This window comes from Apium graveolens, chromosome 3, assembly GCF_009905375.1.
Source record: "Apium graveolens cultivar Ventura chromosome 3, ASM990537v1, whole genome shotgun sequence".
NCBI lineage: Eukaryota > Viridiplantae > Streptophyta > Magnoliopsida > Apiales > Apiaceae > Apium > Apium graveolens.
In genome coordinates, this window is record NC_133649.1 from 13,795,611 (window position 1) to 13,809,757 (window position 14,147).

Genomic DNA, 14,147 nt, shown 5'->3' on the forward strand with positions numbered 1-14,147 from the left:
GCTTAAAACCCGTGTTATGCACGTACTGCACATATTTTTTTAATATTATATAATTTTAAAAAAAAATATTTGAATTCAGTTCTTAATTTTGTTCATTTAAAACTTTAAATGATATGATTTCATGATAATTATATAAGTAAACATATATGCTCGTAACTTTTTAGTAAAATGACTATTTGGTCACTGTAATCACTAGTAATTTGCAAGTGAGTCACCAAGTTAAAAAGTTCTCAATCGCATCATGAACTTGTAATTAACTTGCAATCACATCAGTGAAATTCAGAATACTTGTACCGCCGTTAAAAATGTGTTGACCTTTAACGGAGATTGTTAAATTTTGTAACATCATCTTTAAATTTTCAAATTCATCACTGAATTATGTGTTAATTTTCGATTAGGTCACTTACGGGTAAAAAATTGAATATTGAAAATATAACAAACGAATTTTTTCAAATTCATCAGTGATATCAATTTTAACTACGAGAGATATTAAATTTAGAAATAAGATATTTTAAATACTTTATCAATTCTAAATTTATTTATATTTTAATTACACAAAAAACATCAACATTATTAATAGAGTATACAAAATTATTGGGATAAACATATTATCTAAATATTTGTTCACTTGTATCGATTATAAGTATATGGATTGAAAGGGTAACATTTTAGAAAAAACTAAAAAAATTAAAATATAAATTAAATGGTTATGCAAATTTAAATTTAATTAAAGTGTAGTGCAACTATTCAGAAAAAAATTAATTAAACTGAAAGTTGTGATATTTTCTAAGTATACGAAATAAATGAGTATGTTCAATTTTAAACTTAGGGAATTTGTATAATATATCTAATATTAATAGGTTACTTTGTAAATGTGTCCCATTTTAGTTAGAAATTTTAAATATGTCTCACATTTAAATTTTAACTCTTATATAACTCATATATATATATATAATTAATATACATATTTTTTGTTTACTTGAATGGACTAAAATATCCCCAATAATATACATATATATGATTAAGTTAAAAAATTCAAAAAAATTGAAAATGGGATATGTTTATAAATTATATTATAAATGTGATAAATTTGTAAATGGGTTTTTAAAATGGGACTTAATAATAAAAAACACATAAATTTAATATATTTTAAAACCAAATTTAGTTGATAACCTAATTGAAAATTGAGATAAAGTTAATGATCTAATTGAAAATTGAGATAAAGTTAATGACTTAATTGAAAATTGAGATGAGGTTGATAGTATGCCACGTCATTTTTCCGTTAGGGAATTTAACGGAACTAACAACAATGATGAATTTGTAAGTTTTAAAATACTTCATGATTTGACTAAAAGTTTTTTTAACTTGGTGACTCAGTTGCAAGTTAATACTGACTACGGTGACCAAATAGTCATTTTACCCTTATTTAAAGTGATAACATTGGTAAGGGGGAAATATTATTATAATGAAATTATTATTTTATTGAGGGTAAATATATAATGTCTCCATTATGTTGGTACCTTAAAAAAATATTATTTTAGCATGGTGATTATTTAATCGATTAACTGTAACTTTATAAAAGATATTTGAATTACTGATTGACGATATAGTTTTATTGATAAATATAAGTGTATTTAAAAAATTATGTTTTAACTAAATTTGATTTTTTTATTTCCCATAAATAGGATACGAATTATACTTAATCTATTATTAATTTGATTTATCTCGTATCAGTGATTTACATTATTTAATTTTATCTTGATACCCAATACACCGACCAAATCAAACTAATTATTTTTAGTTTAATTTTATTTTTATTTTTAAATTCCCGATCAATAAGATAATTTTATTTTAGACTAAATAATTAGTATTTATATTTTTTTTGTTGGTCGAATTATATTTTTATTTTAGTTTTGTGTTAGTCTCAATCAATTATATAATGTATTTCCTGGATAAATAAAATATATTATTTTATTTATCCAAGTTCATTAGTATAATTTTTTTAGGAGGTTTGATAGTATTATTATTTTATCTTAACCCGAGTCACATTATATATTTTTATTTTTAAATTCCTAATCAATAAGATAATTTTATTTTAGACTAAATAATTAGTATTTATGTTTTTTTGTTGGTCGAATTGTATTTTTATTTTAGTTTTGTGTTAGTCTGAATCAATTATATAATGTATTGAAAGAGATATGTCCTAAGTCCAATCATGCACGAGGATTTAAGAATAACTTTTATGTAATATGTTTTGATTTCATTGATATTAATAAAAGACTTGTTTTGTTTTTTATTGCGGGTTCTATCTATTTAAATGTTTAAATAAGATACCACAGTTTAGAGTAAAGTTTTTTATGGATTGTGATGAGATCATAATAATGAGACCTAAAAGATGATAATTCTAAACTTAAATAGTTCCTGGTCGTAGGATTACTAACTGATAATTAATAATCCGCAAATATCGGTACATACTATGCTTGCTTCATTATGAAGGATGTCTGTTCTCATAGACATTTGTGTGGTGACACTATAGCTAGTATGTAGGTGCTTATTATAGAATAAGTTCACTGAACATGACTCACACAACTGAACAACTGATGGAGTTCACTCACGTGTCAGCAGTTATTCACATAATGATAGTTGTACAAGTATCCTTAGACTTGAGGTCATCATAGTCATCTTATGTACACTGAACTATGTTTTGGTTTAGTTCTTAGTCTCAAGGGACAATTATAAGGGCTCTACTGGGTATAGGAATTTGTACACGAAGATAGTGTATGATCAATAAATGATCTACCCCTTCTAGTGTAAGAAGATAATGTTCAATGATGATCCACTTATGTTAGTTCATGAATCTCTGGCCAGAGTGAATGAAATTAGAAAGGAGTTTCTAATTTACATTAAATAGAACTAAGCAGAGTGAATGGGAAACCAAGTGATTAAATAAAATAGGCTTGACAAAAGTTTCATGCCTTGTATTTAATCGTGATATTGCAGGGTAGAAGGAATTAATTGCACGGTAACTACTCACCGAATAGGTTCTTGGTATTCTAAGCAGTTAATTCGTATTATCTGGATAGTCGCAATATGCTAAGAAGTATCCCTCACGATGTAGAATAAATATGATTAATTAATTAATCATATTTAATGAATTAGAGAATTTATATAAATAATGATAAAATAGTTTTATTATTATTTATTTCTACTACCGGCTTAATATTGAACCTACAGGGTCAAACCATAAAAGAGAATGATTTAATGGTGGAGGAATTAATTACTAGTGGCTGATAATTATTTATTTATGAAATAAATAATTAATTGGCAAATTTAATAATTGATTAAATGAGATTTAATTGATTATAAATTAATTAAGAAAAGGTTCTTAATATTATTAATTAAGAATTTAATTTTTGGAAATTAAATCAAGTGAGAGAATTATTTCTAAAGAGTTTAAAAAAAGGATTAATAATTAAAAGATGTTTTAATTATTAGTGAGAATAATAAAGGGTTAATAATAATATTTTATGGGAAAATTTTCAACTGGAAATTTTACCTATAAATATACTATTATAGACCTTATTTTTGCCTCAACCAAAAGGATTTACAAAACCCTAATTCTCTCCATCTCCTCCTCCTTCATTACATCGTTTTCTTGGTGGATACCGGTGGAGTGTTTCACACTTGAGGAGCAGCTGCTAAGGATCTCCGTTCATCGTTTTTGGATCGCCATTAAAGACCTCCATCTTTCCATTAACGTGAAGTTTCTTAAGGTAAACATACTGAAATACGAATTAAATATTATTTTTCGCATGGATCCTGCGGAGGATTTCGGTTTTTTTAAGATTTAAATTTACGTTTTCGCGGCGTTTATATGCTAAAAACCCTTCATGTATTTCCTGGATAAATAAAATATACAAAAATATATTATTTTATTTATCCAAATTCATTGGTATAATTTTTTAAGAGGTTTAATAATATTATTATTTTATCTTAACCCGAGTCACATTATATATCAACCAAATCTTAAGAATTATATTTAGTTTGTTTAAATTTAATTTAGCCCAAAGTAACAAATTAAAATGATATAGAAATCAATATGAATTAAAATTTAAATTGGTAGAAGAAGTTGAAATTAATATAAATTATAGTGATATAGAGTTCGATATAAAACAGAATTGAAATTGGTAAAATAATAGAGGAAGTTAACTTCAATATCAATTAAAATTAGAATTGATCGACCTTAGAATTTGAACAATTAAGTAAGGGTAATTAAGTAATTTCAGCAAGTACCGACCGACCGACTACCAAACTTTTAATGTTTCGTCTATTATAATATAGTATTGATAGAAACTCGTGTGATGCACGAATCGCACAGATTTTTTTTAATATTATATATTTTTTTAAAAAAATGAATTCAATTTTAAATTTTGTTCATTTAAAAATTTAAATGTTATGACTTCATAATAATTATATTAGTATACGTATATGTTCATAACTTTTAGAACATTTAAACTTATCTAAAGTGATAACATTGGTAAGGAGGGAAATATTATTATAACGAAATTATTATTTTATTGAGGGTAAAAATATAATGTCTTCATTATGTTGGGACCTTAAAAAATATTATTTTAGCATGTGGATTACTTAATCGATTAACAGTAATTTTATAAAAAGATATTTGAAAAAGATAATATTACTGATTGAACGATATAGTTTTATTAATAATTCTATGTGTATTTTTAAAAAAAATAATAATTATATTTTAATTAAAATTTGATTTTTAGTTCATATCAATAGGATACGAATTATACTTAGTCTACTATTAATTTGATTTATCTGGGATCAGTGGTTTATATTATTTTATTTTAGCCTGATGCTCAATACGCCGACCAAATCAAACTAATTATTTTTAGTTTAATTTTATTTTTTTTAGTGTGGATCAATAAGATAATTTTGTTTTAGACTAAATAATTAGTATATATTATTTTATTTTTGTTGGTCGAATTGTATTTTTTATTTTAGTTTTATGTTATTCTGAATCAATTATATAATATATTTTTTTATCCTGGATAAATAAAATATATTATTTTTTATCCAAGTTCATTTGTATAATTGTTTTAGGAGGACTGATAGTATTATTATTTTATCTTAGCCCGATTCACATGACATATCAACTAAATCTTAATAATTATATTTAGTTTGCTTATTAATTTAGCCCGACTTAACAAATTAAAATAATATATAACTCGATATGAATTAAAATAAAAATTGGTAGAAGAATTTGAATTTAATATAAATTATAATGATATAGAGTTCGATATAAAATGGAATTGAAATTGGTAAAGCAACAGAGGAAGTTGACTTCAATATCAATTAGAATTAGAATTGATCGACCCAATAGTTAGAATTGAAATAATTAAGTAAGGTTAATTAAGTAATTTTACCAAGTACCGACCGACTACCAAACTTTTAATTTTTCGTCTATTATAATATAGTATAGATATAAAAAATTATTTATTTTTCCCCTTAGCTAAAAATATAGTAAATATCTTTACGTTGGCCATATATTTCGAACCTCTAACAAACTGTAGTTAAATTTTACATATTTTGTTACCATATTCAAATAATACCTTCTATTTATAACAACATGAAAAAATAATATCATACTATTTTTAAAAATATAGCCGATCATTAAAGCCAACTACACCGGAGTAAATAACCTTACAAGTCCAGTAAATTTTTAGATAATCTTTGTTTTAAATTATTTTAACTAACAGTTTTAACAATACTGTCGGAGATGCTCAAAGACTAAGTTTTCTTATTCACCAACTAGTACTTAAGACATCTCAAATCTAACGAAACCTTTAGCTATATTATCTATGTGGTTATATTTATATGATTTGTAAAAATTTGAGCACTCTAACCAAGTTGCAAAATATATAGATAATTACATATGGTTGACTATACACTACGCCATAAATGCTCAAATGTTATGCTATTTTGTTGTTGCCTTATGTCAAAAAAACGTTGCATTTTCAATAATGCAACACCAAGGAGCGTTACATCTGCGGCCGTTGCATTAGAGGCCTAATGCAACGCTTTTTGGGGGTCTACAGCAACGCCAATAAACATTGCCTAATAGATGTAATGCAACAGTATATACATCAAATGCAACACCAAAAAGCGTTGGCTCTGACATAAGCTGGATGTAAAACTCCATGTGTCGGGCCCACATTAAGGCCACAGCAGCACGTGTCACGTGGATGCCACGTCAGTAGTGGGCCACACACAAGCACCACATCAGCAATAGGCCCCACTAAAAATGCCACGTAATTGAAAGCAACGCTTATAAAGCTAATGCAACACCACAATATCTTGTAAAAACATTACTATTACTTTATAATGCAACACCCAAATATTAAATGCAACACTTTAGTTAAATTTTTTGCAAAATAATATTTCATAATTACAAAACCCATGAAAATTATCCTAATAACCATTCAATAATTTCTACTAGCCATCCAAAACATCATCCAACAACCCCATTACAAGTTCCATCCACAAAATACATCCAACAACCCCAACATCATACTAACTACTAAATTCATTACAAGTTCTTCGATGTGCCAAAAAGATACTATTACAATTGCAGCTAGAGCTATTATAATTGGTGGGGCATCAAATGCCCTTAATCTAAGAAACTGTTCTGCTGGTACACACTGGTACACGAATTGGTGAATCCTGCAAATCAGAAGTAAGACAAAGGTTTCAATAATATCACTGTATCATCTCCAATTAAAAAGATAACAACTCTAGTAACCATAACAATACAAATATTCCAGTAACCAGCTTACTTCTGAAGACAAAATGATTTACTAATCCTGGAGTAGGCTTAACCGCTCGAGGAAATCCATAACAATAAACACAACTACCAACCCAAAGTAACTTATTATACCTTAGACAACAAAGTAAGATCAAGTGATCTAAAATCCTCATATTTAAAGTCCTTCACTTGTTCAGATCTATGATAGCTTTCCAGAGAAACAACTTCACAACCAACAATATTTGCCATCTTACGAGCCAGGCTAGTTTTTCCAGACCCGCTTGGACCTCCTATTAAAAACACAATAGCAAACACTTGAGAATAACAAGACCTTATAAATAAAGGCAGACTCCAAATTTATTTTCCATATCCACAAACACCAATATGATTTATGATTTTCAGTACATGTGTTGTCAAGGTTGTTGGCATTATCACCATATTACATGAGAAAATGAAACCATAGAAAATGTTGTCGAGACAAATCTAGAAACATACTATCACTTCTAGATTATGGTCAATTTGATTGGCATGAACAGAAATAAGATGGGAAAAATGGGAGGCTGTAAGGAAATATAGGTGGATGGAAAGAAGAAAGACATAGGAGAGGAGCGTAGAAATTAACATAATCATCTAATATCAATCAAGTAGTATGCTCCTCTCAGCCAAAAAAATCGTATGTTTTGATTCTTAACAAACTCAAACACCAGCATCAATTACCAACAAGAAAGATATCATAATATGTTATACGGGATGATTGATGACACAGTCCAGTTAATTTAATACAAGGGTAGGATAATGTTTTAAAACCATACTAGAAAATAAATAGATTTAGTTGCATCAAAGCCCGTAACATATGTTAGTTCGAAAAGCATCTCATGGACAATTTAATAGAAGAACTTGGTTGAGAACAAAGTTTGTACACAACACCTCCTGTTCAAATTTATTATTTTTGAGAGAGTATAAGTTGGCAAGTCAAAAGTATGTGCAGTTCAACATCTGCCTCCTGGAGGCCCAATACAAGTTACTTCTTGTAACTTATAAGATCAAGCCACCCCTTACAAGAATATTTTCCTATCTGATAACCTACTTAATCTGTAGATAATAACATAATTAACTCGAGCTTTCTTTCTTCTCTAAGGCCTGCTCTGTCCTTCATCATGCTATTCGACTTTTTAGCAAGCAAGCAGACTTTTTTCAGATATTTATATTAATGAAAAAGAAGTGAGCATATTTCTGCAAGCAGCGCAAAAATAACTGTCTGCATGTCATTTGTACATAGTCTTGCACTCTTACATCTATTTAGATTAGAGAGATTGTTTCTTGCAAAAAATCAGAATTGAGACATGCAACATCCCATTTTATTGTTTACATGTTATTTGCCAAATGTAATACAAAAACTACCTCTAGCCCCAACAAAGGTTACTTTAACTTACAAAATCATTTGTCTAACAAAGTTTTGGTATCAAAATTGTAAATATAGACTTCTGTAACCATACCTGTTACAGTGATCTGCCAAACAGCAGCATTGTCTTCATCCTCAGTTCTGCTGATGCCCTTAGTTTAACTGATAGAGATTTGAGTTTCCTCTGTTAAATTAGTTGCTGGAAAATAATCAAGGATCAGAGATACAGGGAGTCTTTCTTCGCATATAATTTGAATCTGCAAGCTTATAAGACTGTAGAGAATTTAAGATTGACAAACTAAAACAGTATGATCAGCACAACTTGAAATATTTTTAAATTAACCGCAACTGCATGATCCAAGGTTTGGTTGTTGTATTTCTAACATCACAAACTAAGAGTATACCATAGTTCTAGACCATGGACCAACTTGCATCTCTAGAGCAGTACATTAAATCATGAGCACTTTCTCTTTCAACAAAAGCCAGGCACAATTAAGTATAAAACACCACAAAAACTACGATTATAGTTTCCTGCACACGGAAAACCTCTTCTTAATTGTACTCAAATATAGCTAACATTCTATATAATATGACTACCTAGAAGTAACAGAAAGACAAGTACAGTCAAGGAAGAACTATCAAGCTAAACAATGAGATTATAAGAACCTGGCGAATTTCCTATTACAAACAGATGATTCCTACAAAGAAGCAAAACAACAGAAGGTTTGTTTTTACTTGTGAAAATATATCTGAATTCTAGAATGCAATCTCTCAGGGATGACTACAGATGGGACCAAAGTTCCACGGGCTTCAAACTGTGGTAAGCAGCACCAACTGCAATTCCAGTAAATCCAGCCTAAAAATATCATTTATCATTTTTGATGGTCAAGTATCATTAAGAAGCCGTTATTTTTGAGGTGAGTTAGAGCAATAACCGCTTGATTACAGAATTCAAGCTCCAAGGTTTCAGACCTATGAACAAAAACTTAATTAAAATAAAAACATATGTTTCTAAACAAATTTAAAAGTTACATACCTAATCAAACCAATCACTTGATTTTAAACTACTAAATCAAATATGCCTAATTTCAAGCCCGATTTGTTACAGAGAACTCCTTCCCTTTCATCAAACAATCTTCAATCGCTCTTACCAAGGCCATAATACGACCTTCAACCAATCGATTTTGTTTCACATTCGATTTTGTATAAATCAAATCTGTTTCAAGTTGGGCTTTTGCTTAATTGCGGCATGGTTTTAATTTGTGAAGTGATGAGTACTAATTTGTGAGGATGGGGTAAATTAGGGTTTAAGATGGGTTGATAGAGAGGTTAGACAGGGGCTGTGACGGTGAGAGAGGGGATATGGAGTCGAGGTTTGAGAGAGAGTTTCATTCGCGGTTTGAGTGAGACGGGGGGAGAATATTAGGCGTGGTTTCAGAGAGAGAGATGGAGTTGTGGTGAGAGAGTGACAGTCGAGGTTGGAGACCGGATCTGAGAAAAAAAGGGGAAATTTGGGAAAGGGGGAATAAAAATTTGGGAAAGGGGGAAGATTATTGAGAAAAGCGGGGAAATATGTGTACTAACACGGGGGAAAAGTACAAGTAATTTTTAATTTTTTAAAACTAGCCATTGACAATGGTTCGAAAAACTAACCGATGTTAAAGTTAAAAACGTGTATTCTGAAGTATTTCTTTTTTGAATATAGACAACGGTTAGTATACAAAACCGATGTCAATATTCTTATTTAACATCGCTTATTTAGAAACCGTTATTAAAAAATATATTAATATCTGGTGCATTATGTACCGATGTCTAAGCACCGATATCGTATATACTATTTCTAGTAGTGCTTTGTCAAGATTAGGTTCGACTCCTAACCTTGCATTTTTTTTAAAAACCTATATTTTGATTAAAAATATTGTTTTTTCAGATTTTTTTAATTTTCAAAATTTATAATTTTACAAAAATTAAAAATATGATTTAAACTTATATAAAATGTATGTCTAAATATGTTTAATTAAATAAAATACTATATTTTATATTTTAAATAAATGATTAAAATATTAAAATTATTGTATTTAATTTGATAATATATCTATTTTTATAATCTCAAAAATAATTTAATATAATGAAACGCTTAAACGAAAAACCTATATTTTGATTAAAAATATATATTTCTTTAGATTTTTTTAATTTTCAAAATTTATAATTTTACAAAATTCAAAATACGATTTAAAGTTATATAAAATGCATGTCTAAATATGTTAAATTAAATAAAATATTACATTTTATATTTTAAGAAAATAAATGACTAAATTGTTAAAAATTTGTATTTGCTTTGATAATATATCTATTTTTATAATCTCAAAAATAATTTAATATAATGCAACGCGTAAACGTGGTATTGCACGTCATAACACTAACAATTTTACCAAAGCAGTACATTTCTGTTTAATGCAATGCTTTTTGACTAGGGTTGGAGAAGATTAAGCAAAATCATACCTAACAGACGTTTTTCTTGCAACACTCAAAAAAATCATAGCATTTGAGCACTTATGGCGTAGTGATATTTGTTGAATCATCAAAGCTCTCTTAGGTACAATTTTACCTATCATATTATACATAATTGCACTGGAGTGGATACCCTTCCCCTTGGCTAAAAATTTACATACAGTTAAACATCTTTAAAGTAATATGGTTGAGACCAAGAAAAAATATTACTTTAGCGAGTTTATTACTTTATCGGAAATAAATATACATTGCGTCTATTAATGTTGGGACCGGAAAAAAATATTATTTAGTGAGGTTATTACTTTATTGATTATTATTTTATCGAGGTTCAACTGTAATCTTTGTTTTATCATTTTTAGCTAACGAGTTTTGTTATCACCATTGGAGATTCACCTAGTACTTATGAAACTAAGTTTAGATGCCCGCTTATATAATATTTATTTTAATTAAATTAGTATTTAGAAGTTAATATATATATATATAATTTTAAAAAAAAATATATTGATGATGGTAAATTATATATTTATGAACTAAAATATAAATAAATATATAGTAAATTATATTATTATAATTTGAAATTAATAATCTAAATTTTTTAAAAGACATGTTTATATTTCATTCAAATGTATTAAATGAAGCTTTACGATGATAAACATAATTGGATAACTCAATTGGTTATAAGTTATCGTCCATGATTTCAAATTTCGAGTTCGACTCTAATTCATTCTGAAAATCTCTTTATACAAATATTTATAAGATATATTTGTTATAAAAAAAAGCTTTGCAATGGTAATATAAATAATTAGATAAAAATGAAATTAAGGGTGTATGAAAATGAAGTAGATAGAGAATTAGTAGAGAAAAGAAAAATAATTAGGAAGGGGAGAGATTTAATTTAAGGAGAAGAAGGATTTAGTGGAGTAAGAATTATTTTTTTAAAAAAAATTAGTGGATCTTGCCACATAAGCAATTACATTTAATGAGAAAATGACAAATATTTCATTTAATGAGAAAGTCACATGTGTCAAACTTTGAAAGGCATATGTTAAGCCTATTTGTTTATTCGAGGATTTAACTCAACTCAAATAAGAATGTAATAAGTAAATAGTGGATCTATCGTCAGAGAGATCTCACAAAGTAACATCTGTCAAAGGGTTAAGAAACATTATTCATCTACAGACTTGAAGACTTAATTCACTGGAAGAAGCTCAAGAAATTGATCAAGCCTCAGTGATATAAATCAAGATTGTGGATTTAATCAAGTGACAGAGATCTCGTCAGGGTATCAATTAATTACAAGGATTTAGTCTGAAGAAAATCAAAGTATCAAAGTCAAGACATGAAGAAACGTCACGGAAGTTAGTCACTCATGAACCAGACAGTACATCGAGTGTCAACGTTGAAGTGGTGGAATTGATTCATATATTTCAGTGATTTTCAGAAGTTTTACAGGAGAATGGATGCTGCTCAGGGTTAGTGTTAATTCTCTATTAATTAATTAAGTCATATAATTTAATTAAGAAAATAAATTATATCTGCAAAGATTAATTTATTGATTAATTAAATTAATTGATTAATTAATTCAGAATTAATATTAAGGTTTTTCAGAATTTTAATTGATTTAAAATCTGTTATTAATTCAAAAAGACAACTGATTGTATTAGTATGACAATCGGTATGACAATCAATAGTCATACCGAAAGTCATGCTAATTCAAAAAGATTGTCTTATCAGATTTTTTATTACATTAAAATCTATTATTAATTCAGTAAGACAATCTGATTTTGAACTACTATGACAATCGGTATGACAATTGATAGTCATACCGAAAGTCTTGCTAGTTCATTCTGATTGTCTTGCCAGTTCAAAGAGATTGTCATGCCAGTACATTCTACTCGACTGTTGGATTAAAAGAAGCAGAAGGAGCAGTTCATTCAAATATCATACAGAATACACAAGTCAAGAACACAGCAGAAACAAAAAGCAAGACATATCATTTTTCATCTGCTTTATTCAAGATCAAAATTCTAGATTGTAAAGTTAAATCCAAACCACTAGAATTATTTATCTTGTTCTTGTGTAACAATCTAGCGGATCAAAATCCCTAGAACTTAATCTCAAATCGCTTATAGCATTTGATCTTTTTATTGCAAAAATAGAAAAAGTTCATGTTGAATTTATTCTAGATTTGTGATAATTGATTTGAGATTAATCCCTTGTAAACGATATCGTTGTTGTAACACCTTTCAAGTTTAATAATAATTTTATTTAACTTGAATTTTGTTTCACATTTTTATTCCGCATTTTATTCGATTAAACGGTATTGTTTGTATTCAACCCCCCTTCTACAAACATATTGAGACCTAACAATTGGTATCAGAGCCTTCTGATTAACGTACAAATCAAGATCCTAGACTTTTGTGTTTCTTTCACTCCTTGAATTTTTTTTTTCACTCAAAAAATTCATAATGACTACACAAAAAGTTGGAACCGTTAAAATTCCACTTTTCGATAAAGAAAATTATGCTATGTGGAAGAAGAAGATGCTACTATTTTTACAAGTTGTTAATCCCAAATATCTGCAAGTGTTAAAGAAGGGTCCAAAAATTCCTATGGTTATTGAACCAGAGGTAATAGAAAATGATGTGGTGATCACCAAAGCGAGAACTTATGTGAAAGATCCTGAGGATTTCTCTACTGCTGAAATAGAAGAAGCCTCCCTGGATGCTAGCCTTCAATTAATTTTAGTAGATTTCCTTGATCCCTTGATGAATAGACATGTGATGAATTGTAAAGATTCCAAACATATCTGGGAAACTATTGAGGTTATTAATGAAGGCACAGAGGAAGTTAGGGAGAACAAGTTAGAAATCCTAACCTCTGAGTATGAATACTTTAAATCCAATCCAGGAGAAGGAATCACTGAAGTGTTTGAGAGGTACAATGCATTGATCAACAACCTGAACATTAATGGTAAATACTATTCCTTCAGGGAGGTCAACAAAAAATTCCTTTTAACACTGCCAACTCATCTTGAACATAGAATCACTGCCATAAGAGAAGCAAGAGATCTGAGTGAGATTTCTTTGGATAAAGACTTATGAGTTGGAGCAGATTCAGCAGAAGGGAGTTTACGGGAAAGGAAGAGTGGTCAGCACGTCTACTGCTCTAGTAGCTGATGAACAACAACAACAACCTCAATATCAACAACAATCTCAACAGTCAAAAAGAATGGTACAGTCTTCCAAGGTTGAAGAAAATGTGATAGTAGCAGAATTTGATCCTCCTACTACAAATCAATCAGGAGATGATTTTTATTCCTTGGAAGAACTGGAGTAATTGGAGGATGAGTCAATGGCCCTGATTGTCAAGAGATTCTCAAATGTCAGATTCAAAAGGAATCCCAAG

General features: G+C 28.5%; 1 long non-coding RNA gene across 3 annotated transcripts; it reads right to left on the reverse strand.

The window, feature by feature from the left end:
- Nucleotides 1–6,421: 6,421 nt before the first annotated feature.
- LOC141711747 (uncharacterized) lies at nucleotides 6,422–9,779 on the reverse strand. Of its 3 annotated transcripts, XR_012571446.1 has the most exons (5): nucleotides 9,265–9,779; nucleotides 8,964–9,200; nucleotides 8,323–8,427; nucleotides 6,959–7,116; nucleotides 6,422–6,744 (listed from the first exon to the last, which is right to left on the reverse strand). It is a non-coding gene; the product is annotated as an uncharacterized LOC141711747 (long non-coding RNA). The 3 variants fall into 3 exon arrangements; XR_012571447.1 differs by having other exon boundaries at nucleotides 8,323–8,501; nucleotides 8,964–9,779; XR_012571445.1 differs by having other exon boundaries at nucleotides 8,964–9,775.
- Between the last annotated feature and the right edge of the window lie 4,368 nt (nucleotides 9,780–14,147).